At 34.9% G+C, this 25,178-nt stretch overlaps 1 protein-coding gene across 2 annotated transcripts in view; it reads right to left on the bottom strand.

Moving 5' to 3' along the window:
* Positions 1-23,395, bottom strand: part of LOC102686477 (cadherin-12-like) — a 119,358-nt gene extending 95,963 nt beyond the window's left edge. For both annotated transcript variants that reach the window (XM_069190931.1, XM_069190932.1), the window contains exon 1: positions 22,886-23,395. The gene's annotated coding sequence lies outside the window, so the exon portion shown is untranslated. The remainder of the gene's footprint in view (positions 1-22,885) is intronic.
* Between the last annotated feature and the right edge of the window lie 1,783 nt (positions 23,396-25,178).

The following is a 25,178-nucleotide window of genomic DNA, read 5'->3' as shown; positions in this document are numbered from 1 at the left end:
TCATGGCTCCATCAGTGATCCTCACATTCTTTGACACACAGACAATTCTACTGTAGTTGTCTCACATCAAACTATTGCCTAAATTTCATCTTAGGTAAATCACTGAACAGGAAATCAAGTTGTTCCTGATGAGTCTTAGACATTAGATTAAAGTGAATTGCTTATAGTATTCTTGAATCAAAGAATGACTGTTGAATTATACACTGAAATTTCCTTCATAGGGTATATCTCACCCCACATGGATGACATAATAAAAATCTGTTTTTTTTGTCACATGTTTATGCTATGTCCAGTGACCCAATGGTCGCTTTTTACGTGTCTTTGAATTTTCTAGAGGTGGTTAAGCTCTGGAAGCAGCTTGCCTTTTGTGTATCCATTATTTTAAAGAGTTATATTCCCTGCTTTCACTTGACACTATTGTTAAATGATGGCTCTAACCTCTCCTAGCTGCAAAAATTGATCTGGTGGGATGTTCTGACTGCAGCTAAACAGATGCTGGCATTGTGCTGGGAGCCTCCGCATTTTTCTCTTGGCATCATTGGATCCTGGCCTATAGTGATATTTTTGGTTCTCTAGACTGCTAGGATCCATGACGCTGGTGGGGGGATGGTGGGAGCTTAAGCAGTCGGAGCTCTATTGCTTCCATTGTAGCTGTTTTAATGTATTTTAGTTTTATTATTGAATAGAAACCTGAAAGAAACTGAGAGTAATGGGGAAAAATGTTGTTGTTTTTTCCTTGGGGTGGTGTTTTATTTTTATTTTGGAATGCGTTTTGTTATGGGTGTATAAAAATCTGCCATATTGCATAACACAGTGTGTGTGTGAGCTTTCTGAGTTTATGTACTCTAAAAAAACTGATCCTTTTTTTGTGATGTTATGCATTTTTTTCTTATTTATTTCTTTTATTAAATATCTCAATAAGTTAAAAACAAAACATATATGGAATATATTCAAACAGCCAGCTGAATCAGGGGATAATATAAATGTCCTTATTTAGAACTCCATACAATTATGATTTTGCGAGGCTGCTTTAAAAGGCTGAATACAGAACTCACTATGCTGTTTGAGATGATGTTAAACCGACCCCTGTCTGTATTCTGGAAATTCAGATAGTCATGTCATATTTCAATTCAATACAGATTATATAGACCTGTTTTTTATCTGATCCTTTTTCTTTATTCTTTATTCAATTTTGGTAACAATCTGTTTTGTGCTGTATCCCCCTTAAAGGCTTTAGAGCTGTGATTAAAATACAATAGCAGTGCTGATTGTACTTGACCTTCCAAAAGCTTGCTGAAAAATCATTATGACTGAATAAGGCAAAAATTGAAGCTATTTTGGTTGTTTTAATATGCAGTAGAAATGCAATTGGGTAACTGTCCAATACTAACAGAAACCCCACTTTATTCAGACATTTGTAAAAATATATAAGAAGTTAACTGATAGTGTGACACTTTGTAATGTTCTAATCAAAGCATACACTGTTGTCCATAAGAGGCTTTATATAACTTGGCTGAGATGTACAGTATACTGTATACATCTGAATGCATTAATTTATGTCTAATTATAAAAACTAATATTATAACACTCCACTCTCATTTACCGATGAATGCAGCAGAGCTTATACAGATGCAGCCATTCAAAGTGAGCAGTACAGACACGTACCGCAGGTAATTGGCTGCGGTGTCGCGTATCATGACGCAAGATGACGCGGGGTACCGCGGTACGTGATTGGTTGACCGACAGGGGCACTCGTGGTCCGTTGGTCTGTCGTAGAAAGACTTACAGTAAACGTCTTTACTGTGCCCGTTGTAGATATTGAATTTTACCACTGAAGGGAAATCTTAGTAGCTGAGCATAAAAAGAATAGGAGCATACTGTAACGCGTGTGAAGGCCATAAACGATATTAATTTTGGAACATAAACATACAGTATATAGCTGGTCTTGGTACTTTAAAGAAAAAAATACACACCAGTATTCCATTTCTCCCTAAACATTTTAAGCTTCGAAATCTTTAACTAACGTGATACCGGAGTCAACAAGCATACTTTTAGAATTTGATTAATAGGGAATATAATATGGAATCGCGTATCTAAAGAATTTAATAACGGTATGATTATATTCGTGTACTGTGACAGGGCTGTGTAGGGCTGTTTTGCCTCCCTCTTCACGTGAGTTGTCTTGTAGCCTACTGGTCTACGTGCCTGACTAACAACTCGCAGGTTGTGTGTTCAAATCCAGCTGGTGCTGGACTTTTCTTTTAACAAACATTTCTTCGAAAAAATAGAATAGCGATATTATGGACAATCAATTGACTTTTATATTTCAAAATATCACAACATGATCGATTCTAAGTCATTTTTAATAACAATCAACAAACAAACATTTCTTTGAAAAAATGAGACGTTTCCCTTGGTCAGAGATATAAATATATAATATATAAATAAATTACATTTAACTAGCATGTGAAATAGCGTGTGAAAAAGTGGTAGTTTTAAGCTTTTCTGCTAATATAATATGGAATCGCATATCTAAAGAATTTAATAACGGTATGATTATATTCATACCGTTATTAAATTCGGTGTAGCACTAGGAAAAGGTAAAGGTTTATTTCATGCTGAAAGGAAAAGAAAGGAAACACAACATTTTGGCTGTAGCCTTCTTCAGGTGTGAGGGAAAGAGGGAAATTAGCAGATAAATAAAGCATAAGAGAACAAAAGACAGAGTAGTTAAGAAGGGGTAGGAGAAGGGGGGAAAAATATGCATGAAGCAGGTGAGAATGAGTGTCCAGACTCAGGGAAAACAGGAGAAGAGGTGTAAATAGCCAAAATCTGCAAATGAATAGAGAGGGTTTAGAAGGAAATGAGTCTGTCATTCAGAAAAGGGGGAAGGTGTGACCAAAGTTGTAGGATAATTTTGGTTTCAGGTGTCTTTATGCAATAGGACTTTCCTCTGTGAGAACGAAAACAGAGAGATCAGAAAAACCATGGCTGTTAAGGCTATTTTGGTTGTTTTAATATAGAAATGCAACTGGGTAACTGTCTAATACTAACAGAAACCCCACTTTATCCAGACATATGTAAAAATCTATAAGAAATTAACTGATATTGTGACACTTGGCTGTTTCCCACTTTGGAAACTCAGACCACATCACTCCTCCCGGCATAAGACAACTGCACAGGTGAGTGAAACCAGTGTTCAGAACGGTGAAAGTGTGGCCTGAAGGAGCTGAATCAGTCCTGCAGGACTGTTTGGAATGCACTGATTGGGATGTGTTTAAAGAGGCAGCCACACAGGGATCACACACTGACATACAGAAATATGCATCATCAGTCACTAGCTACATCAGGAAATGTGCTGATGCTGTTACACTCACAAAAGAAATAAGAACTTTTCCTAACCAGAAACCATGGATGAACACTGAGCTCCACATCCTAATCAAAGCAAGGGATGCAGCATTCAAATCAGGCAATAAATCAGAACTAAAGTCAGCCAGGATCAGTCTAAAGAATGGTATTAAACATGCAAAAAACACACTCAAACAGGAATTAAAGGAACACTTCACAACTAATGACCCGCAGCGCAAATTGCAAGGTATACAGGCCCTCACAGACTACAAAAAGAAGAACATATGTGCACCTGTCCATGATGCCTCCTTGCCTAACGAGCTTAACACCTTTCATGCTTGGTTTCAAGCCAGCAACACAGAACCAGTCAACAGAGCTGCACCTTCCGCAGCTGACCAGGTGCTCTTGCTGTCTTCAGATGAGGTGAGGAGATCTCTGCTAAAAATGAACACACGCAAGGCTGCAGGACCTGACGGCATATCCAGTTGCATCCTCAGAGCCTGGGCCAATCAACTGGCAGGTGTATTCACAGACATTTTCAACATATCCCTGGTCCAAGCTGTAGTCCCATCCTGCTTCAAGACAACCACCTCCATCCAAATACCGAAGAAAACCGCAGTGACATGCCTTAATGACTACCGCCTGGTGACACTAACCCCTGTTATCATGAAGTGCTTCGAGAGGCTGTTCATGGGGCACATTAAGGACACACTTGACCCACCCAACAGATCCACAGATGACGCAATCTCCATTGCCACACACTGCCCTATCCCATCTGGATAAAAAGAACACATATGCAAGACTACTATTCATCGACTTCAGCTCAGCTTTTAACACCATCATTCCAGAGAAACTAGTCAAGAAACTCAGTGCACTGGGTCTTGACACCACCCTCTGCAACTGGATTCTGGACTTCCTGACAGGCAGACCCCAGGCTGTCAGGCTTGGAAACCACACCTACGGCACACTAACTCTGAACACTGGGATCCCCCAGGGTTGTGTGCTTATTCCAATGCTTTACTCCCTCTACACCCACGACTGTAAGGCCAAACATAACACCAACTCCATCATTAAGTTTGCCGATGACACCACAGTTGTAGGTCTGATCACAGACAATGATGAGAGGGCCTTACAATGTGGTGTGAAGACAACAACCAAGGAGCTGATTGTTGATTTCAGAAAACTGCAAAACGGTCATGCCCCTATCCACATCAATGGGACTGAAGTGGAAAGGGTCAGTAACTTCCAATTCCTTGGTGTCCATATCACTGAGGACCTCACATGGTCTCTCAACGCCACTTGTCTGATTAAGAAAGCGCAACAGCGCCTGTACTTCCTAAGACAGTTGAAGAAGGCTATGATATTTCCCCAGATCCTCACTAACTTTTACAGATGCACTACAGAAAGAACACTGACAGTTTGCGTCACAGTGTGGTATGGCAACTGCAGTACTGCTGTCTGCAAATCCCTACAGAGGGTGGTGGTACTGTCACTGTCTGTCACTGGGGCTGCTCTCCCATCCATCCGGGACATTTATGACAAGCGGTGCTTGAGGAAAGCTCTAAGCATCATCAACGACCCCACACACCCCAGCTACAGATTGTTTGACCCTCTACCATCTGGAAAATGGTACAGGAGCATTCGGGCCTGGACTACCAGACTCAAAGACAGTTTTCTCTCTTTATCAAAACTCAAACACACATTGAAATTTACCTCTACCTCACATGTCAAGAAGGTCACTCCCCATTATTTTCTATCCTTTGTTTCATTCTGTTGATGTATGATTTTGTACAACTGATGTTGTTTTGCACATTACTTTTTACCCATTGTTGTTTTGCACATTGCCTGTTGTCTCTGTCTTTCTTTTCTTATACAATGGTATTGTTGTTTTTTTGTACTACTTACCGTCTGAGAGTAGCTAAATAGTATTTCGTAATACCGTATACCTGTGTATGAGTATTATAAAAATAAACTTATTATAAAAATAAACTGTAAAGTGAAATGGTAAACTATTGGTTTGGAAATATCTTTGATCCTCACAGATCTGACATGTTCACTGAAACAGTCTGCCAGTCTTCTTCCTATCTCACCAATGTAAATGGATGGGCATTTTCTCCAAGAGATGCAGTAAATGAGGTTACTGAAAATACATAATATTATCTGGGTGACCCAGAATTATCCATAGGGGCCTTGAATATGGGTTGTATTGGATATATTTGCAGGTGATGCAGTGGGTTCTGTTGCAGGGGAATGTGTCTGGTGTGGATGGTTAAGGGAGCTGTGAACAAGAAGGTTGCACAGATTTGATGGTCAGTGATATGAGTTCTATCTGATATGAGGCAGTCAGGAAAGAGGGTATCAATAAAGGGGTCATCCTGTAGGATTGGGAAGTTATCATTAATGGTCCTGGGAATAGAAAGGAATTTAGGGTGGTAGGGAAGCACCAATGAAATGCAGTTGTGTCCAGGAGTGCCTATTTGGGTTGATGATCTGAGGGCTATTTTCGGCTAGGCAGAGGGCCCTGTTAATAACATGCATTGGGTATTCTGTATCAATGAAAAAAATGCATTTTGAGGGCTTGGTTATGGAAGTCCATGCCGTAACTGCATAAGGTATAGCATTTTGCTAGGTACTGAAGATAACTATTTAAAGCATATTCTTGACAAAACATTCTACAATTTAGAAGACACTGATTTTACATGCATCAGGAATGTGATAGAACACTTCCAGCCATCCATCCATTTTCTAACTGCTTCATCCATTTCAGGGTCATGGGCGAACCATAGCCTAACTTGGCATGCCAAAGCTGCAAAGCAGGATTCACCCTGGATGGGAGGCAGTCTATCACATGGCAATTTAACACTTGTTCTTAACAAATAAATGAAATCTGAGAAGTGGCTAAATTGGTTTCAAATCAGAAAAGGACAGAAATTACCTTGAAAGCTGAGCTTTGTACTGTCCAGCTAATTAGCTCAGATTTAACTTACCAGTTTCTACCTTAAATGTCTTTATCTCTTAATTCTAAATTACTATATATTCTCATTAATCTATTCTGCACATCAAAATATGCAAAGACAACAAGACCTTGTAAATTAACAGAAAAAGCTTGACTGAATGTTTAGAACAGGGATGAGGAAAATAGAAAAATAAAGTCTTTACATTAACAGCACGTAATTTCTTTAAATTAAGGCAATAATTCACAGATTCCATTTGTCATTATAAACATGTACCTTATTTTATTTAAAAACAGTTTGTTGTCCAGTGTAGTGGCAATGCTTATTAATAATTCAGGAATTACATTTGCTGTCCCCCTGCCAGTCCCTCTCTCCCTCATCTCTGTGGTACTGGACATAGAGAGGCCATTCCATGTGGTTCAGATTTAAGGTGTTTTTCTGTCTGATAGTTTCCTGTTAAGGAACAACTCCCAGGACTGAGATTCTCCAGCCACCATAATAAATGGTCACCTCTGGTGCTTTTCTGTCTGGGAGATTCCAAGGGAGAGTCTCATCCCAAAGTGTTTACAACTCTAAGGTCAAATGGCATTGTTACTCCACCTTGATCAGCCAATCAGGAACTGGTAGAGCAGAGTAACCCCACGTGGGTCTGGAATGCCCGTGAAACTTTCAACCAATGAACGACCGTAGTTCCTCCAGATCAAAGGGGTTGCACTTGGCCCAGAGGGCACCCCTCCAGGATGTTCTCAAACTCAGCTCAGACAATCACGTGATGGCTAGTATGTCTGAGCGCCAGGACTTTACTTTGTTCTAAGAGTCGAGACATGAGGTTGCCCGCGCATAACCAAAGGATTCACCCGAGGTTAGCTCAGCAGCAAGCCTCGTGAACTGCCGGTAACCCACTGTGAATGCTCACCTGATCAATGAGTGAACTACGGTTGGAACTGTCGACAGCTGAATCTCAGCATTCAGAACTAGCGCTACATCGGGAACGAACCGGCCTCCTTTCCCTCAAAAGAGTGTGACTTGCTTAGAATACGCAGTCACTTTTCATATGCACAAACTCTGCTAGTTTAGCCAGGACTAATTAGCCAAGTCTTCAAAGAGTCACTGCCAGTGCGCCGCAGCAGGAATCTCTTCCTCCTTCTCCCCACCAGGACTGCCTAGCACTGAGCCAGAGGACACCGATTGGATGTAGCAACAGCCTGTTGCTGTTCCTCTGTGTCCGCAGGAAATCTGAATCCACATAAATTGGATGAGTATTCAACATTCTACACTGCAGCTGTAGAATTCAGTGGTTACCTCAATCCCAGTTAATGTAAATTTAATTCCTATGAGTGATGTACAGTAATTGCTTTTGAGTAGTGTAGAAGTTGTAATCAAAGCTCATTAACGAAACACTATAAATGAATGGTATACTGAATGTATCCGTCTCTTGGTATTTGAAACTCTGCTTGATTGAATATATACCTTTTGTATTCTACTAACCCTCACTATAAGATCTGTTATGTTTATATGCACATTTTATGTATTAATACATGTATTATGTATTAATAAATGTATGTATTAAGTCTGATGCAAAGTTAATTTTCTAATAGCCATCGCAGAATCATTTTGTGATTTACGCTACAATTAATAATTGTCCCAGTACATCCACAAAACCCCCATACCAGTGAATGTTTAAAAATTCTGCCCACTTAAATTGAGGAAAGAAATCTATAAATGAACTTTTTTGTTTTCAGGTCAGCAGTTCAAACAATAGCTGCTTATGGTTTTATGCCATTAATTTTATTTTAATACATTTTATTTCTAATAACATCATATCTAGTAAGACAAATCTTTAATAATTTGCATGCACCATTTTTCGTAGCTGTCCCATGTTTTCTAGTAATATACTGTTCCTCTACTGATTTTCATTGGAAATGGGATGCCATTTAAGGGATGCAGTTAAATTCTTGTGTTCTTAATACAGTTATTTTGTAAAGGAAAATCATACCAGAAAGAATGTTATTGAGTAAGACATAACAATGTGTTAAAACAATAGCAAAAAAAGAAGGAAAGTTTTATAAAGTTTTCAACAGTATTTTTTAAGTGTATCTCATATGCAATATATATCAATACCTTGTCATACCCAGAAATATCTGTTGATAGCATAGAAATCATGTTAGTCTTCACAGAAAACCCAACTGAATTCAGAATATATACCAAAAGAAGATTGAGGCGTGTAGTATGTAGATCATTTTTATAAAATTAATTTGCTAGCCGTTTTGACTCTGAAAGTATTTGGAATGTGATTTTTAAATCAGAGCATAGCCAGGCTGATTTGCATAAATGAATGTCAGAGATGGACTCAAGGGGAAATAATGAAAAAGCTTTTTAAATGATCATAGAATATTACTTTTAATATGATATATGGACATGTGAGCAAATATCTCCATTGAATACCAATACAAATCTTGTTCTTAAACCTATTTAGAAAAAGCGTTTGCAGCTACTGACTTAATGCACATGATAATTTTTAAATATCGGATGTAGTGTCCCTTTAAATGTAGATACATTTAGGAAGTTAAACTTTCTCTTAATTTATAAACAAATGGACATCACACAATACAAATTACAGCAAGCAAATCAAGTTTGTGATGATTTATTATTTATCTATAAACCAGAATCTCAGATTAAAGTATAGAAAAAATACTACTTCTACTTTCTATACTTTGTCTTTCTTTTGCTTTCCTTCATCTAAAATCAACACCATCTCTTCAATGCTTCTTCTATTTATCTCCCTCTGTTCCTCTCTCAGCCTACTCAATACCCACTTTATCCTTTCCTCTACTGATTCTCCCTTCTTCATACCCCTTTTTTGACTCAGACAACTCCGTCTTGCACCAAGTAACTAATACTACCCCTTGCATTCAGGAACCTCACTAGAACTAAGCAATTCTTTTTCCAACACTTTCTTATCTGCTCATTATGCTCTTTTACAGGTGTTCCCCAAGGTTCTGCCCTGGGTTCCCACTGTGTTCTCTATACACCCTGGGTCCTTTCATCTCTTCCTATAGTTGGATGGAACATTTTATAACAGTATTGCCCAAATTATCATCTTTCTTTCCACCAGCATGTTGTCTCATGTGTCTGTGCCTACTCCTGCTGGCTCCAAATCACCTTAACCACAACCACCCCTTTTTTTCTCTTAATCTTTCCTCTTGACTCCTCTCCCTTTCCTCTTTTCACATTGCTTTCACTGTTCAAAACTCCCTCTTTTATTTCTAACATATTTATTTTCGGGTTTCTTCCTATCACTTCTACTTAAGCAGTATTCACAAAATCTGTCTGTTGCTTCTCAACTTTAAAACTCCTGGTCCTAATCCTTCCACCTAGACTAGTGTAACTATTTTCTCTGCAACAAACTACCCACCAAAATCAGAATTGTTAATCTGGTTATTATTATTTATTTACCAGTATTGCCTAGTAAATTAAAACTAAATTGATTGTTGCAGTGTTGACATTTTAGTGATGTTTTTGTGTTTTAAAAGTGTATGTTGTCATGTCACCCTGTCTATGTCACCCTGCTGACATAGAAAAGCAAATATTAAACATAATAATTCTGTACATTGCATACTAGACAATGTTGTATTTAAGCTGTACATTTTAATTATATTAGATTTTAAGATTAAGATAATCTTTTGTCAAAGATCAAATATACATTTTACATTGAGAATTACAAAATGTATTTGGGAATTCTTATCTACAGTATATGCTTGTTCTCTGTTTCTTAAAAAAAAAACATTTCTAAAATGTTGATGCAAGGGCATTCTATAGAGCTAATTTTGTTGGGAAACCAAGTGGGAGTATTCAGTTTTCCTACCTGCCTGGGATGGAAAATTGACTATGTGTATGTTTTTATAGAGTGAAAAGCTACAGTAACTCCTCCATTTCCACTTACTCAGCAACCTGCAAGGCCAGACAATAACTATAAGAGCCTTGTGTGTTTAGCTTTAGTTACCTACCCCTTTGGCCATACCTGATTGGAAGGGGAAAAAAGGATAATGGCGCACAGAGGATATGCATTCAATAAATGTTGTCACTCCTGGTTTGCTGTTTTTCATCATAAAATCAACAGTTATTACAGAGTTTAAGAATGAGGCCCTTGTTTTCTTCCTTAATCTTCTTCAGATCAATTATAAACATTTTTGCTGCTTTCACTTTCACCTAAACAGAATGCATTATCAACCTTCCATTTCCTGCAAATTTTTCATACAAGATGCATTCTGCAAGGAATCAGGACAGACGACCTTGCGGAAAGGCATTCCACAACCCAGGCCAAGATTTGGAGACTGTCAAAATGATTTCTTATTCCATTTTGCTGCAGCAGCTCAATGCTTTATCATTCCCAAATTCACGGTTTATATATAGAAGAGAATAGCCCACTTGAAATAGTAAGCTGTTTAGTTAAAGTACTGTATACATGTGCTATTCTTCCAATTCACAGTGATTTAATAGCTGAGGGAGATGCTCTGTATTTTTACTTTAAATCCACAGGCTTGTGAATAATGATAATAGAAAGGATAACAATCCCCTTTCTGTTCAGTGACATTTTTACTAGCTCCTGTAGAGATCAGTCTGAAGCAAAACAAGAAATAGTTCCTGTGGACTTGTGTCCTTACTATAGCAAGCATAGAAGTAAAATAAATTGTTTAAATTAAAAAAAAAAGTAAAACCTCAATGGAAAGCCTAGACATTCAAAATACAGGATGTTGTATAACAAGACCTCCATGTTCATTTCCAACATTTTTGCCTGTAATTTAACAGTATTAATGACCATAAAAACAAAACAAAATTGAAATAAGATACATTTTCATAGTTTACCAGAGTGTAACATAGGGGATCAGGGGTTCTAGTCTTCCTATTAATAAACTTCAAATTTGAAGAAATAATAAATAATAAAAGTAAAGAATAATAATAATAATAATAATAATAATAATAATAAAATATTTATTGTAAAGAGTTGAATGTTGAGTGTTCAATGTAATGTAATTGAGCCTCAGTGGAAAAACAAAAGCATTGTATTTACTCTAGTTCTGCTACTGTATATATGAAATTGAAATTACTCTTCACTCTAAGTGATGGGAGTTTGCCTTTCAGATATTTGTTTTCTGTATCTTTTAATTAATCTATCATTTTTAACATTATATCTTTATCCACTAACATACTTTTTTTCCAACATCTCAATAATTATTTAAAAAGCATTGACAGCAGGAAGATTTTTTTCCAGTTCACTCTAATTGTGTTACTGTACAGTATGTCTTTTCGAAGTCATAAGCATTAAATATTAAATGCAGACATCCTTATTAAGTAAACAAAGTCATTTTAAATGTCTATTCCCTCCAGGGAATATCTCTGAGTCTGACATAAAAGATTTGCAGGGAGTTGTATGAAAAATTCTACACTTAACCAAGACAGGTTATAGTATAGTGTATTTTGGATGCAATTCACAGACATGCAGTATGACTATCTTTAGCCTGCCAAAAAAAAGCATCATGGTGGTCAAGAAAATGCATTTTAGAAGAGACCTTCTATAGCAATTATAATTGTGTAATTGTGAATAACTGTTAATTAAAAAAGTATGACATTATAATATCAGATTTATATAACCATATTGTTGTCTTAAATGATTTCCTTTTGGATGAAAATATCTCCATGGTTATTCCACAAGCTTGACTTTGGTCATCCTGAAAATGACTGCAATAGAGATCCCTGGAATTTACTCTTCTTAGCCATGGTTATTTTGTTTCGTTTTTGTGTACTTGTGACCACACTGCTTGAGAGCAGGGTGTGTGACTAATTAGTTGATAGATTAATTGACAGATTTCTATTTCTTCTCACAGGTACAACCATTTCCAAAAGTAAATCTGAAACCAATTTTAAACTATCTTAATAAATGATTCAATTAATCTTTGAATTGACACCACTCAGTAATATTTCACAAAAAAAACAAATGTAATATGTAAATTGATACTATTAATTGATCAAATTAAATTAATATTTAATTAAATATGATGGTATAATGCATCATATTAGTCTTCATAAAACTCTTAAAAACTGTTTTATCACCATTTTTTAAAATAGTTTTTGCAACAGCCCTCCTAACAATACACATACAGATTTTTCTTTTGGTAAACCTTTATGGTACTTTGATCACAATTATTTGTCTTTTTGTATATTATATTATTTTTTTACATCCCACTCTCCCTCAAAGCAAAATGAAATTCCAGGCCTCTTTCCTCCCACTTAGGTGACTAGAGGTGTCTGTTGTACATTATCAATAATAGTTACATATTACGATATGCATAAAGAAAACAGCATCTGATGTACAGTAGTTGCATAGCCAAGAATGTAACACTGATCAAATAAGGAAAACACCAATGACGTGAAATTCAAGTACACTATATATTTAAAATAACCAGAAATTATTTATGATACATTATTTAAAAACTTATTATTAGACACAATACAGGTCAAATACTGCTATAAAATGACAACTTACATACATGTTTAATATTATACATTAATTGAGGAACATCCCAACTTCAAGATGGCTGCTGGGGACTTTAATACATGAAACAAAATGTATTCACCATTGTAACAAAGCTCAGGTTGGGCTCCTTTTTAGATTAAGAAGGTCTCATATATTTACTATAGATATATAAAAGAAACAAGACCTCTCTCCATCCCTACTGCCGAGCATCGGAGCAAGTTACTGTAGATGTGTCACTATAGCTGGTTACATCACTGTCAACCCATCTCCCTACACTGGTTGCTGAAGAAATAGCCTGGAAACATGAAGCACCTGGAGTCGGTTTACAATCATATCCATTCCAGGAAATCTTCAAGATAAATACTCTGACAGAGTTTGGGGCTTTATCATTGAGTTTTGACTCTGAGCCCTTTATGTCCTGAGCTTTGACTTGAAACCCCTTTGAGTACTGTTCCTGTGTTTTCTTAACTTTTCCCCAGCAGTGTTTTGTTGCTTGCTCTCTCAACATTGTCTCTTGGATTTGCCCTTGCTATGGACTGTCATATCATTTTTCACATCGTTTCATATCATATCGTTTCAGCCTTTGCCTGTACATTCATGGACTTGAATTATGTTCTCTACATAGTAAATAGTGGATCATTTCACAGAATTTGTACAGTATTTGTTTTTAAGTTCTACAAAGCAAGTGATGAGATGGCAAGGCACTAGAAATTGTGAAAGTCTCCTTAGAAAAATGTGTATTTCTCTTAGACCCTTATAGATAATAATGGTGTTTAACCTCTTCAAAATATTATCTTTTTCAGATAATTCCTTTCTCTTTTTCTGTAGTTTTGCCTATGATCCAGATTATTAGCACAGCAAATAAAAAAGCTAAAGTAGATATACTGTATAATAGTTCAGGAGTCAAATTACAGCAACTAACTGTTTGAGGATCTTAAAGTTTACAATAGAATCTAATTCATTTTGTGGACACACAGGTACAAGGGACACTGGTGCGCTCATGAGTTTCAGATCCTCTCACAGCTGGATGTTCTGAAAGTGCAAAGCTTACTTCTTTACTATTGAAGGGGGGAAGGAGAGCTATAGTACAGAGTAAACTGATGTTTGTGGACAGATGCAAACAAGCTAATATGTGACCCTGAAGAGTTAAAGGAATTGTCTACAAGGGAGCCTGTAGGGAGCCAGTTTGAGGGAACTGAGTCCCAGGTGTTTCTCAGGTTCCATAAAGATAAGAAGGAGCAACCTGAGGAAAACTGATGTTGGAGAAACTTCCTGAGTAAAATAAATGGACTGAATACTGGAAAAGTTTCAGATATTTATGGACAGAGGAGATCTAATGGCTGCCTTTAGGGAGTGCATTAAGAAACACCAAACTACTTCTAAGCTGCCATTATACAATGCTGACATTTTTGCTAAGAAAAAAAACATGTACGGTAACATCAAGAACTGGTGTTCTGTCAGTCTTCTCAGCTCAGACTACAAGATTCTGTCAAGGACATTGGCAAATCAACTGTAAATTATATTGGAGGTTAAGGTGTAAACAAGAGCAAACATACCTTGTGCCTGACAGGTGCATTTTTTAATTTATTTTGATGTTTTAGTACCCTCTAAGTTTTCTGATTTCACTATAGGGTTTATACTGTAGCTGTTGAGCTGTTGAGGGTTTGACAGGCTAGAAAATAATTAAAACGTGTTTTAGGCCAATTGGATGTGGTCCCAGGTGACTGAGAAAAGTTTAGCTACTTTATAGTAAATGTATTTACTTTATTGTCTTAGTGTCTTGAAGCTAGAATGTCCACTAAGTTCTACTTTTTCCATTCAGAGGTGAATTCAACAGTATTGTCCACTTTCTGGAATATCCTGCTGCTCTGCTAGAGCCCCTGAATTAATGCCTGCATATTGCTAATGGGCCTACCCTCTCCAAACCTAATCACCAACCAAAGACCAACCAAAGAAGTGCCTTATGTGGATGATATATCAATGAAAATAATGAACAAAGGTGAGATTTAGGTTCTAACTCAGTCATAGAGACTTTTGAAAGAGGATCATCTGCTAAGGTTAATTAAAAAAACTGATTTTTGTACAAGGGCAGTCAGCTCTGAGTCAGAGCCCCCAGTGTTAGGGCTACAGGTCTCATTAAATGAGGCTCAGATAGAAACAGTGACATTCTTGGGAATCCTTTCCAACCTGGATACACTGTAAATACACTCTACAATTTAACATAGGGAAGATGTTGTAATAGATCTAAAAAATCTTTTCGCAGTGTTAATGATGTTATTCAATGAAACTGTATTTATCTTTGGAGTAGAAAAAAGACTGTAAGAACAGAAAAAAGAGTACAGATTACTAGTTTCCTTTTGAGTAAGGCCAAGATGGCTATTATGAATACAGAAAGAACAAAGGAAAAGGGATCCTTATTTGAAGCTGCTGCAACAGCAAGTGCTGATGTCTTCGTGACATACAATCTGTTTCATCAGTTGAACATTTTCAGACTTTTTTGGGGTAGAGAATGTGTTGTGTTGCTGGAGGATGAAAAATGCTGTATTCTGTAATTATTTATTTGTTAGTGATAGCGTACTGTATCACTATTAATGTTTGCAATGGGTAGGTGCCTCCTGAGAGGTGAATGCTTGAAAGTGAGACTACTATTTTTATTTTCTACTTTATTTTCTTTAATTTCTCAGCTAGTAATTGTTATTAGAAAAGGTTTTTGAGTTTTAACTCATGTTTTTGTACAGCAGACTTGGCTAGGTGTTGGAGTGGGATGGTGAAGAATGTACAGGGCAGTCATTATGTTTTTAAATTAAGAGGGCTCTAGCGCACAGGTTGGTTTAGACAGGAGTCATTACTGATGAAGCTCTGGTCACTGCTTTACCACTTGTAATACAGTAAAACATTACCATTTTCAGAAAAATCAAATTGTGATCCTCAGAAGAGATGCTAAATGAGTAAAGTACAGAGTTACTCAACAGGGTGATGAGCATCTGGAGAAAGGGGAGGTGAGGAACAAAAGTAGGATTAAAAGGAAGTAGGATTAAAAGTAGGATTAAAAGGAATAATTACCCATTAATTTGAGGCTCTTGGTTAGGATAAGTGGCCCAAGTGAGTCCTCCACTTTGGGAGGTGTTCGACTCCTTGTGCAAATGATTCCGGTTTCTGTGGATACTGAGGGCTACAAGGTGCAATCGTTGCTTTCACAATTAATTTGAAAAATTCTGCAATTATTATTCTCTTGATATCCTTGATCAATTATTGAGATAGAAAGAGTATTTTCAATAGCTGGCTCTAATGCAGAAAGCTACCTGATAAATATGATGTTATTGTTGCAGGTTCTGCAGGTGATGCAGGTGCTATTGTTGTATTCTTAAAGTTTAAGAATGGAGGAAGAATTTAATGCTAACAAAGGAAGCTGGAAGGTTCAGCCCATTCAACAAAATTGTTTGTAAAGGAAAACAATATTTTATGTTAGCTTCAGGAATAAATATACTTAAACAAAACAAATGCAGAAAAGGGAATCAGGAGAGGTCAGTTCAAAATATATGGCAATTTATTCAAAGCAATGGCTCCATTAAGACTAGAATTCACATTATTGTCTTTCTGCCTACATTTCTGCCTAAATAATTGTTTATTTCTTGTAACGTATATTAAGAATAAAAAAGAGAATGTATCCTATTCTTTTGTCTATACATTGATGCACTGTGAAAAAAGCTAGACTACTGTTTATAGGCTAAGAAAAAACAAACAAGAAAAGTGAACTAATCAGTCACATATAGTGAGAACAAAACTACCCATTAACTGATTTCAAGATAAAATGGTAGGTACTTTTAAAATTGCCAGAATTAATCTTTATGTTGTTTTTTTAATGTAATAGAATTATAGATTGGACCTTTATTACCTATTTTATTATTTATTTTGTATTGTTAATGAAGCAGCTCCATTTAAGTCAACATCTTTTTACTGAGACTTAAGAAAACAATTAAACACAAGATTTGCTATGTTAATACTTTTTGAAGCTGTGTTTTGCCAGCAGGTGGCACTACTTACATAATTCTATTTTCTATTTAAAAGTTTACTCTTTAATTTGCTATAATATAATTATTACAGAGTTTTTTTAGTCTGTTATCATATTTCATCCTGAAAAATAATGTTTCTCAATATGTAAACAGTAAGAAGTTTTTGAAATGTCAACCTTCTTCTTTGTGGCATATTCACAATGACACTGATGAAAGTTTGATGCTCATATAGTGAATTTTGTTTTGAAGAATATATGATAAAAAACATAGATTGAAACATAAAAGGATTATATGATTATGAGTAATAAAATACAGATAAATATAAAATAATAAATAAATAAAATTCAGATGGAGTGATTGTATGAGATTTTATAAAATATATAGTTCATTCTTACTGCTCAATGAAAAATATTTTAAAATGTATTACAATCTGTCAATGGGTTAATATGGAATACTGCTGGGCGTATGTCACTGGTAATGAGTAATTTGTGTTATGATTTGGCTTTAAGATATTTAATTTAATTTGCATTTACGTATTAACTAGTGGACTTCAGAAGGGGGAATGTTGCTCATTTCTCAGGAATTCAGGATATTGTTGAAATAAAATATCTGAAATAATGAGGTGCAATTAGAGTAATAAAGATTTTCCTCTAAATTCCCATATTTGTCCATAATTACTGAAGTTTGAAAACAGAACAGTAAAATAAATATTGATTGATTCACTGGTTGGCTCATTTACTTTTTGAAATTACAATTATACATACTTAAATATGTTCTGCAACTGTTTAATGAAGCATCCAATGAATGTGATTTATATTTTATTGCACTGCATTTTACCTAATTTCTACTAAAATATTTCATTAAAAAAGCTGATTTCAAGTAATTTTTTCCAATCCTCCAAATGATCGATAGACTACAACAAATGACTCTGTATGTTTCTAAACTAGCCATTGTAGATATAGTATTTATTCATTATTCATTAACTACACAATGCCAATAATGTGTTAATGTGGATGTATACTATTGTATATTACATTTTAAGGAAATAAACGTGACTCTTTTAAACAAATGAACATTTATATGATTTTGGGGCATGGAATATACAATCTGCTATTGCGCAGTCCATAATATAAAAGCCAGAAATATGGCATTTACAGAAAATTGAAATTAGTGGTGTTGGTATTTGGAAAAAATGAGGGGGTAATTAATTTGTTTCTTTGGTAATTATTACACCCTTCAACACTATAAAAACACTATAATCTAAAAGTTATATATGTATATTGTATATGTTTGCAAAAACTTCCACAAAGTTTTAAAAGTTAAAAATTAATTGTTTTGATTAGCAGTGTCCAGTAGGCAGTACAGTGGTACTGTACAGTGCTGAGTAATGGTGAAAAACAAACATACAATATATCCTGAGTGTAATAAAAGTTCAGCAACTACTAAAGATGAAAATTTAATTCAGGCAAAAGCACTACAAAGTTTCTGAAAAATTAATGACAAAATGAACTACATGTACAGTAGAGTTCATTCAAACAGGGCTCAATATATTTTCTTTGGGGTGTTTACTTAACTTTTGGGAGGAGGAAAGTACTTCAAAATATTTTTTCACAAGATAATAAAGAAACATGTCTGGAAAAAAGCCAAACTATAGACAAAAATTTCCTCAAATTTACTAAATGTTTAAATGTTGATATTTTGAAGCCCATTAAGCAAAGGGGGTAATTTTAAATGCAGCTCAAGACTTTGGTAGTTTGCACAAAAACTCTCCTTGTGTTTTATCATCGCTCCAGGTCCTGTTCTAAGTAGTGCAGTGCTGAAAGAATAATTCACCCATTCTGTCTGGAGTAACCATTAAAATGTTTTGTTCCTCTAGGGTTAGTATCCTAATGGAACTTCACAAGTGTAACAGAAAACCTCTAAAATAAGTTGCCAGTGGGTTATTAAAGATTATATTTGAAGTTATCAAACTTAAATTAAGATCATGATACAGTATGTGAAAAAAAAAAACTATTATGATCTTCAATAAAAGCACTCATGCTCCCCTTAGTATGCAGACTAAAGAAAATGGTAAAAGGTATCAGGCGTCATTCTTTCTAGACAAAAAGACATGCTAGAGAGTTTCATCATGGACACTTTAACAAAAACATTCTTACTTTCTAAGTGCAATAAACATTATGGAGTTTGTTTTTTTGTTGTCTTACAAGAAATGTTCACATCCATATAAATAGTCATTGATTTTTTTCATATGGTTCAATTGATTTCCTTAACCGAAATGTTTAGATACAATAAAAATGATCTACAAGTGCAATATCTGTTCTTTTACATGCATTATTCCTTATAGCCTTGTTTTAATCAAATATGTTAATCCCTTCAGAAAGAAAAGGCTGATAAGAGGTATGTTATGTAAAGTCATAAAAGAACATATTCGGGATGCCGTTGTTAAATTTGAATTATGACCATGTTTTTTAAACAAAAAGAACAATTATTGGTGCTGATGATTAAAATAAATATGTGCATGGTCTGTTTTAGATAATCAAACAAATGTATTATTTCAAGTAATAAACATATGAGGTCAAAGTTGCTTCTATTCGTCCCATTTCCATTAGAAACAAAAAAATGTACAGTAATCTGCATCTACAGTACCAGGATGTTATTGAGGTATTGCGCCTTAAATCAGATCACAATTCAACTGAGAATTTATGGATTTAACTCTTGCCATTGAACACCTTAACCATATTTATATGACTTAAGCATGGTGATATGCATACACTAAAATGGTAACTTCATTTTACGGACTCTATTTCTTCATCACTTTATATGTTATCTATTGATCATTTCAGCTATCAAACAATAATAAAATTGCATGACAGTCACATGATAAAGAATTTGAAGTTCATAAAAGTTCATAAAAGAATAGAGCTTGTATTTTGAATATCAAGGAATGAATGTGTTGAAAGGGTAAGGAAGGGACAGGTCTGTTATGAAAGGACAGCTTGTAAAGCGCAAAATGACAGAATCAATGGTATTAAAAACATTTTAAAATTTAGTTCAAGAGCAGATGACAGACACCTTACTAGAGATAATTTGATTTGTAGTTGAAAATATTTTGTGTGGAATGGCAGGTGACTGTAGTTAAAAAAATTAACTAACAAATAGTTTTAAAAAATCAGTGCAGATAATTATAGCAAATTCAATACCAAAAGAGGGCTTACATTGACATGAGCCAAAATAAGAATATCATGATCTTTCAGAATGTCATGAAAAACATATTTTTACAATCTTAACTTGTATTCACTTGTATTAAGCCTGTAAGGGTGTATATTCCTAGAGCAAAAGTTTTTCTTTAGTCTTGTGATAAAATTTATTAATTGATTTTTTTCTAATCCAGAAAACACAAACTTTCAAAAATACATAAAGAAATAAAAGCTTACATATTGTCTTATACTTATAAATGTGTAATACAAATTATTAAAATATAAAGGATATTCAGAATACATTGAATAAATAGACATTTTCTTCATAATAATTCATTCTTACTGAACAATCTAGAATAAATGCTTTTAACAATTTTGTTTCTTTATTACTGAAAAACTATGTAATTCCATTAAGCCAAAGAGCTAAATGTAAATGTAAGACCAGACTGTCTTTCAGTATCAGAGTCAATAGATGAGGACAAAAAAACATGTTATCTAACATGTATGTAATGAAAAGGAAAGAAAAAATCATGCAAAGTCAGTGGTCAGCATTTATCAATATCTAGGCTTTTTGGAGTAAATTGTCCATGAAGATTGGTATGAAAATTCAAACAATAAGTCAACAGGTATTGGTTCATTATAAAGGAAATACATACTAAACATAAACAATAAAGAAAAGTTACTGATAAACATATCATAATAGACATTTATTAGTAGCAGTTACAAAGGCTTATTTTTGAATGATAATGTATATTGGTATTATTTTGCTGGAGGGCTACATGGCTTGCATGTTTAATTTAAATACACTCATTTGAAAATTTTCATATTTTCTCTTAAGGCAAAACTTTCTTATGAGGAGTTAGATATACCCATTAAATATTGATAGGAACAGTAAGTAAAATAAAACCCTGAGCCAAAATATCCATTTTCAGTCTGGTATATGCTGATCAATTTTGTTTTGTTGTGGTCTACAATGTAAATCTGTAAAGCAAAAAAATATCATGCACACATATCCACAGAATATGACTAGAACATTATGAATGATTTGCTCAATTGCAATTTATAAAGAAGGAAATCGTCTAAATACTGTACAGAAATAAAAGAGCAGCATTTCATTTTAAAAGCAGTTTGGCATTGATTCAAATGTTTCAGCATCTAACCTGAGTGTTTTTTTATGCATACAAGAAGAATGATTTCTATGAAATAAAGTTAAACAAAATCAATAAAATGGAATTTATAAATTAAATAAACAAATTAACTGCTGTAAAACACCTGTACATACAATATGTTTTACAATTCAGCTGAAAACATAAAGTCCTCTCTACTTTCTAAAGGTGGATTATAATAGGCATATCCCTCCATGTACTGTAGATTCACATATCTTCTTACAAATATGCTGCTTTTTTATATATGCATAGAAATCCTATAGAGCTAGTACTACTGTACATACAGTTGTTAAGGAACTTTTCCTTTACTCCCTGCTTATTTATTCACTTCCGCCATAAAATAAATGTTACATCTTGTTGTTACAAACAACAGCAGTTCCTAGTTTTCAGACCAGATCAAAATAATTCAATTCCTTGTCTGGTTAAAGTTCATATTGAACTATATGTGCATCTCATATTTCATTAATTCATAGCTTTCATCATAATACACCATCTGGCACCTATGGTGCAAAACAATAATTAATTTTCCTGCAATTATGCAACACCCATTAAGTAATTAAAGCATTACAGTCTGGTTAGACAGATTCTGTATTGAAGGGTGAGCTGCTAATAACCCAAATGTGCAGTGAGTGGATCAAAAGACAGGTTTGGTGATATTGGAGCTGCAAGTAAAATAGTAGACTTTGCTTTTGACACAAACTCAATTTAATACTTTTTTTTTCATAATAAAAATGTCATCCATTGAGCTTGTAATGAAAAGAAAATGTAAAGACTGATTATGTTGTTCCCAAGCATTACTTCATCTTTTTTACTTGTTTTATCAAATCCCATCTGTTTTGTAGTTAATCTGCACATATTGATATCAACAGACATTTTATTATTTACTAGAACCACTAAACATGAAATTATATATAGCTGGACAGAACACACATTTTAAAATAATAATAGAGATCTTTAATCAGCATGCCTTCAAAAATATGTTCTTGTTTAAGAGCTACAGCAGGTTGAAAGAAGGAAACTTGATGATTTGTATTTATTCTGCTTCATTTGAACTTAATGTTTTCTCTTATTTCCCTCAAATATATTGAAAGAATTTTAAAATATTTAGATTAATGCACATATTTAATACAGTACTAATTTAGGATTTTAAATACAAAATAATCTAAATTAAGTCACTGCATTCAGAATAGACTCAGCTGGCAATTCAGTGACCCCTGCTGCCAGTTATTTTCCTCATTCAGTCTTCATGAATACAGATATGTGATTTTTAATTTTAAAATACTTGTGAAATCAGAAGCAGCATCTTTTTAAGTCTATCAGACATCTTAGCAATAAACCTTAATAATCTGTGTTATATAGGTTTAATTTAAGGTAACAACATTTTTTATGGATTCTTTATATCAGCAGGAAGAAAACTGCTCTTGAAAAATCAAAACACATAACATAAAATTCAAGCATGTTTACAGATTCTACTGCTGTTTTACCATTTTTTTTCCAGAATTATGTAAAAGCGTTTAATGAAGAAAAGACTTTGATATTATGCTTAGAGCTAACCCATTACAGCAAAGCCCTGACTTGCAAGTGAGCAGTAACTCAGTTTGTTCAGTTTTGTCCTGAGATCTTGAACAACAATTCCACAAAAGGCAGGAAAGCCAGATAAAGAGGCACTTACCTCAATTGAATTTCTTTCACTGGTGGAGTAGAATCAGTTTAATCCAATGTTTAATGATTGAAACGATCAAACTTCCCTGTGTGCAATGCTCTATGATAACAAGAACAGTTCCTTCTGCCGTCTTTTTTTGCCTCTCTGTGTACAACTGCGAGCTGCGTAAAAGAAGGAAAGGCAAAATGCAAGCTAAACTGAATTTCCCAGAGGTTCAGGACAGATAGTAGGCTGTACTCTCAGATGCTCGCATGTACATTTAGTAGTCAGAGACCCGTGACTGGTATGAAGCAGCTCCTGTCAGGTCCCCAGAGCTGTGGGATCTTCATCAACCAGATTAGTGGAAAAGCCTCCCTCCTGCAGAGGAGCAGTGATTTGCTTTGTGGTCACTAGGGAATCTTTAATCGGAAAGACAGGGCCACTTGGGAATCCTGCCTATTCCAAGCTAATGCATTTGCAGATGCTGTAAGGGGTAATGGCTGAGGGTGTTTATGTACGTGTGTGTGAGTGTATGTTTGGTGTGTATGCAGAGGAAGGAAGGGAGACTTGAAGAGTGAGTGTGTGTTTGAGGGCTGGGGGGAGAGGTGGGGGGGGGAGGGGGGCTGGGGTGAGTATTTCTTAGCAGTTAAGACCCAGAGGAGTTAGGCACCTCAGCTGGTTTTTGTGGATGTACATACCCCTCGAATTTGAAAAACTGTTTTATAAAGGCTAGAGCTGTTTAATATTTAAAGCTGCACTGTTCTTTTGAAGTATGAAGTCCTCGTTATGTGGTGACCTATTTTTGGAATCTGCATATTTGAAATATCAGTCTGTTCATTGCACTTTTCACTTGGAGCCCTACTTCACTTGCTTTCATTTTAATAGCCAAAATTATTTTACAAATTAAAAAGAAAAAGGAATGCAACATGTAACCTTTTAAAAGGGGGATTCTGGTGACAGGAAAAGCTTAGTGGTGACATCCATCCATCATTTTAAAGGTTACCCACGTGCTACAGTTCCATGTACAGTGTATGTCTTGTTTGCCTTTAAATCTGAACAGCACATGAACAGACACAAAGCCCAAATTAATTGCACTAAAAACGTTTTTTTAACAGGTTTCCAAAAAAATTAAATGTAAATTGTATTATTTAAATTGTAAATAAGCCTCAGCCACACTGTTTCCCATGTTACTCTGTACCTAAGATCTTGAGAACTTAAAATAGATTATGAAGACATGGGTCAAACATGTTCATGTATCTTGTGTTCACTGTCATAAATTGGAACACAAACTCAAACAATGACAGGATCCCCCGAGTTTGCTATTTTCTGATTCCTTTCCTGTCTCTTGCCCAAGGCCAGTGTGTCCTAGTTTCTAAATGTAATAACATGTAATAACCTTTAAAATATACCTTTTCTTTTGAACAAAATTGACTTGATTTAACTCTTAAAGACTCTGTACTTCATTTACAATGAGAAGAGTTTTTAATGCTAAATGTATTGTAATGTTGTAATGTTGAAAACACTTCATGAACTTTGAAACAATGGCAGCCACATTTTTCATTAACAAATACAGTAATCTAAATTGCTGTCTAGCATATCTTATACAAACACTTAACCAATACTTTCAATTTTGGAAATAGCATCTGTTAACCAATGTCTCCTGCCATTGTCCTACCTTAGGACCAGTGAGGACCTCCTTTTTCATCTGAATTGTGTAGTGTCTTTGCCCTTTGATTCTCACTCTGTATACTATACCTGCAGAAGACCGGTATAGTATATTGACAGCAATGTAAGCTCCATCTTGTGGTTTTTCAAATAATAATATAAAGTGTGTCCTGTACATGTAACATTGAGCCACCATTGAGCTCAATTGATGGATGTAGGATCACTGTTTCGTAATCTTATATAAAACAGATGGTTCTAGAATATTAAAACTTTCTGAAATGCTGTCACTAAGCTGTATATGCATTATTACTTTTATTATTTATTTTGACAAATTTAGATTTGAACCAAGAAGTTTCCAATAAGCCAAGAAGAAACCAAGAAGCCAAGAAGAAACCAATAATAATGTCATACAGCATTATCCTACTGCAGAGCTTCATTGACAAAAAATCCTACATGGAATTTGATAACGTTAAGGTTTCTCTTCCTGGTCAAGTTAAAGACATTTGGAAGATCTCTATTATATTGTTAGAAATTAGAAACAAATGTCTGGAGACATTTGAACATAAACGAAAACACAAGGCACTTAATTTCTTGCAGGATAATGTTATATAATATACTATACTTCTCTTTACCAACTCTATTATTGATATTGTAGAAG

Source organism: Lepisosteus oculatus, chromosome 6 (assembly GCF_040954835.1).
Source record: "Lepisosteus oculatus isolate fLepOcu1 chromosome 6, fLepOcu1.hap2, whole genome shotgun sequence".
Classification (NCBI taxonomy): Eukaryota; Metazoa; Chordata; class Actinopteri; order Semionotiformes; family Lepisosteidae; genus Lepisosteus; species Lepisosteus oculatus.
The sequence above is the reverse complement of the archived record's forward strand: the minus strand, read 5'-3'. Positions and strand labels throughout refer to the sequence as shown.